At 49.0% G+C, this 4,396-nt stretch overlaps 1 long non-coding RNA gene across 1 annotated transcript; it reads right to left on the bottom strand.

Annotated features, from left to right (window-relative positions):
* Positions 1-1,794: 1,794 nt before the first annotated feature.
* Positions 1,795-2,426, bottom strand: LOC144586768 (uncharacterized). The gene is made up of 2 exons (XR_013541786.1): positions 2,291-2,426; positions 1,795-2,144 (listed from the first exon to the last, which is right to left on the bottom strand). It is a non-coding gene; the product is annotated as an uncharacterized LOC144586768 (long non-coding RNA).
* Positions 2,427-4,396: the final 1,970 nt, after the last annotated feature.

Genomic DNA, 4,396 nt, shown 5'->3' on the forward strand with positions numbered 1-4,396 from the left:
AGAAAAAAAGTAGAAAAGCCCAATGAGGAATCTTATCAGGCAAGAAAATAGATATTAACTGCCTTCTACAATTTATAAATAGATCCTGAATCTTCCATCTTGACTTCTTAATGGCATTCCTTTCCTGAGCTTGCAGTCAATGGCTTTCTAGTGTGATGCTGTTCATGCCACTTCTTGCCCTCAACTGTTTTACTGCAATGGCTTGAGGTACCATTCTATGATTATGTACTGAGAAATAAGTCTAATGTGTTCATTGGTTTTTGCACCCTACTAAATGTTTTCAGGTATAGAACCTAAATGAAAGAAAAGAAGGGTAGGGCTGGGTGACAATTATCAAAACCTGGTATCCTACGGAAGCAGGGAATTCTCTTCATCTCAGTGTGTCCCGCAAAACCTAGGACCTCACATGATCATCTCTTGCCTTGGTAGGAAGATATTAATAGCTTTGTTTGTGCTTATTTGGATGTCAAATTCCACTGCCAAACAGATGATGCAGGAAACCAGCAAACCTTCGGGCATGGTTCTGTTTTTCAAGCACTGAAGGTACTAAGAAATATTTGGGATTTTATGAATTCGTGAAGCCAAGGTAAAATGTAAACACATTGATAGGCAGTTGTTATTCTGAGCACTGTTAATAAGATACTTTCAGCAGGAGTGACTTTATTTAGACATAGTTAACCTACCTTTCTGTGGCATAATCCACTTTAAGATGGCTGGGGGGGAAATACAAATCACAAGAAGAAATAAATTTAACAAAAATTACTGATGTGTGCTCCCTCCCTGAACTCATTTTCATTAGTTTATTTGCCTCACCTCAACACTTCCTGCTCAGCTTCAGTCATTAAGGCTGCAGCTACACAGTCAAATACGAGTGTCATGAGATTCATTCCCCTTATGAAGTATTGAAGTGTTTTTATTGACCACAAGACCCGAAGGTTGATTCAAATTGATGCACTCCTTTTTACTAGCCGCCCCGAGTAGACATGGTCTAGAGGGGTGGGGTAAAAAATCAAATAAATAAATAAATAAATAAAATAAATACTCCCAAGGCGGCTTTTTTCCTCTCCTGCTGGGGTGGGGATTCTTTTTTTCCAAGCCAGAACAATTTGAACAAGCTTTTTCCTATATACAGTGGTGCCTCGCATAGCGAATGCCTCGTTTAGCGATGAATTTGCATAGCGATGGGGTTTTCCGTGGAAAATACTGCCTCGCATAGCGATGTTTCCTATGGAGGAAACTCGCATAGCAATGTTTGGGCCATGCTTCGCATAGTGAATGCTGTCAATGGTCCTGTTTCGCTTAGCGATGTTTGCAAAAAGAGCGGGAAAACTGGCTGTGTTGCAATGCTAATTTCTTAGCGATGTTTGCAAAAAGAGCGGGAAAACTGGCTGTGTTGCAATGCTAATTTCTTGTTTTCCTCAAATCCTAACTGCCAGTACCCAGGATGCATTGTGCCTGTGCAGGGAAGGTATAAAACCCCTTGCCCATGCATCCTGGGTTTACTCTCCCATGTGCACTTCCAAGGTTGGCATTTGTCACTTTGGACTGTGTTTTGGGGGTGCATCCTGTGCTTGAGCAAGAGAAGGTAAGCTTGCATTTCTGAAATGCTAGATGTTTTTTGCAAGGGGGATTTTGGGTCTGTGCATTTGTGTGGGATTTTTGTGTTTTAAATGTTTTCTTTCTGCCATGTGGGGATGTTGGGTCTGGCTGGCTCTGGCTTTGGTTATGGGGGGGGGCTAATTGGGGGAATTGCAGGGGTTTTTTTGCTGGGGGTTTCTGTGCATTTGTGTGGGATTTTTCTGTTTTAAATGTTTTCTTTCTGCCATGTGGGGATGTTGGGTCTGGCTGGCTCTGGCTTTGGTTATGGGGGGGGGGTTAATTGGGGGAATTGCAGGGGTTTTTTTGCTGGGGGTTTCTGTGCTGGGACTGCTGTTTCTGGTGGAGTTATGCTTGCCTGAGCCTGGGATTGGGGTCCTCAACTGAAAAGCCATTTTACAACATTTTTTTCTCTGTGCTTGGCTGCCCATGGGGTGGGGGTGCTGGGGTCCAAGGGTGCTGGAGCCACACTGGGACTGCTGTTTCTGGTGGAGTTATGCTTGCCTGAGCCTGGGATTGGGGTCCTCAACTGAAAAGCCATTTTACAACTTTTTTTCTCTGTGCTTGGCTGCCCATGGGGTGGGGGTGCTGGGGTCCAAGGGTGCTGGAGCCACACTGGGACTGCTGTTTCTGGTGGAGTTATGCTTGCCTGAGCCTGGAATTGGGGTCCTCAACTGAAAAGCCATTTTACAACATTTTTTTCTCTGTGCTTGGCTGCCCATGGGGTGGGGGTGCTGGGGTCCAAGGGTGCTGGAGCCACACTGGGACTGCTGCTTCTTATTCCAATTTTGAATGTTTTTCCTGTAGGTGTGGTGTGGTGTGGTGTGCTGTGGTGTGTTGTGTTGTTGTGAGTCCTTTGGTGGCTGTTTGATCCTGAGGTAGGTAACGTTTCTTTTCCTTTGGGTTTTTTCTCCTTTGTTTGTGGTGGAGGGTGTTGTAAGGGTCAGTTTAATTGTTCTGAATTTTTCTTTGCTTAGGCCTTGCCTTCAGGTGTGCTGTAGCCTTTCCAGGCTTTTCCAAACGGTCCGTTTGATCCTGAGGTAGGTAAGGGTTTATTTCTCCCCCCCCCCCAGGTTGTGGTGCGTGTGTGTGTGCCAAAACTGCCACTTGCCTGTCCAGGGCAGTTTTGGCCAGATGTGGGAAGGTGAGGCAGATGTACATCACTGACTGTTGTTTTTTTTTCCATTTAACGTAGCTACAGCGTTGGACATGGGTCCAAAGAAGACTGCTTCTGCCCAGGTTGGCAAGCCGACCAGGGAGAAGGTCACGCTTGAAATGAAGAAGGAGATCATTCGTAAATACGATGGGGGGAGACGCATTGCGGACCTCGCCCGGGAGTACGGGCGCAATGCATCGACCATCGGCACCATCGTGGCCAAGCGTGACAAGATCCTTTCAATGGATGCCGCCAAGGGTGTCACAAGGATCGCCAGGAACCGTCCAGCTGTCCTGGAGGAGGTGGAGAAGCTCCTGGTGATCTGGATGGAGGAGAAGCAGCGTGGAGGGGACACGGTCACTGAGGCTGTGATCTGTGAAAAGGCCAGGTCCTTGTACGCCGACCTCATGGCAGAGCAGCCCGGAACATCAGCTGAGCCTGAGGAGTTCAAGGCCAGCAGAGGCTGGTTTGAACGATTCAAGGCAAGATCTGGCATCCACAGTGTGGTTAGACATGGAGAGGCAGCGAGCTCAGACACCACTGCTGCAGAGGACTTTGCTGTGGAGTTCCTCGAGGTCGTAACCACAGAGGGCTACCTTCCAGAGCAGGTTTTCAACTGTGATGAGACCGGCCTGTTCTGGAAGCGGATGCCCAAAAGGACCTTCCTCACCCAAGAGAAGAGCAAGCTGCCTGGCCACAAGCCGATGAAGGACCGCCTGACCCTCCTCTTCTGTGCCAACGCCAGCGGGGACCTGAAGATCAAGCCGTTGCTTGTCTACCACTCTGAAAATCCACGTGCTTTTAAGAAGCACAAGGTAGACAAAGCACGGCTGAAGGTGATGTGGCGTTCAAACTCCAAGGCTTGGGTGACACGGGTACTCTTTGTGGACTGGGTCAATCACGCTTTTGGCCCAGCTGTGAAGCGGTACCTGTTGGACCGTGACCTGCCTCTGAAGGCCCTGCTCCTAATGGACAACGCTCCTGCCCATCCTCCAGGCCTTGAGGATGACTTGTTGGAGGAGTTCTCCTTCATCCGGATCATGTTTCTTCCTCCAAACACCACCCCGCTACTCCAGCCCATGGATCAGCAGGTGATCGCAAACTTCAAGAAGCGCTACACCATGGAGCTGTTCCGGCGCTGTTTTGAGGTGACTGATACCACCAGCCTCACCCTCCGTGACTTCTGGCGTGATGAGTTTGACATCGTCATCTGCCTGAAGATGATCGCCAGGGCCTGGGACGGTATCACCCAGCGGAACCTGAACTCTGCGTGGCGCCCGCTCTGGCCAGGCTGTGTGGCTCCTGGTCCTTCAGCACCTGCACCTGAGTCCACAGTGATGCAGGACATTGTGGACTTAGGGAGGGACATGGGCCTCGATGTCACTGAGGACGACATTGCAGAGCTGGTTGAGGGTCATGACCAGGAGCTGACCACACAGGAGCTGGTGGATCTTCAGGTGGAGGCGAGGGAGGAGCACGAGGAAGAAGAGCAAGAGCATGCAGAGCTGTCGACCAGGGACCTTAAGAAGTTTTTGACCAGCTGGAATTATGTGCAGACTATAGCACAGCGGTATCACGAGGACACGAATCTGGCACAGAACTTATCGAATTCCTATGACGAAAGGATCGTGTCCCCTTTCCGAG

The sequence above is a fragment of the Pogona vitticeps genome, chromosome 2, assembly GCF_051106095.1.
Source record: "Pogona vitticeps strain Pit_001003342236 chromosome 2, PviZW2.1, whole genome shotgun sequence".
Lineage (NCBI taxonomy): Eukaryota > Metazoa > Chordata > Lepidosauria > Squamata > Agamidae > Pogona > Pogona vitticeps.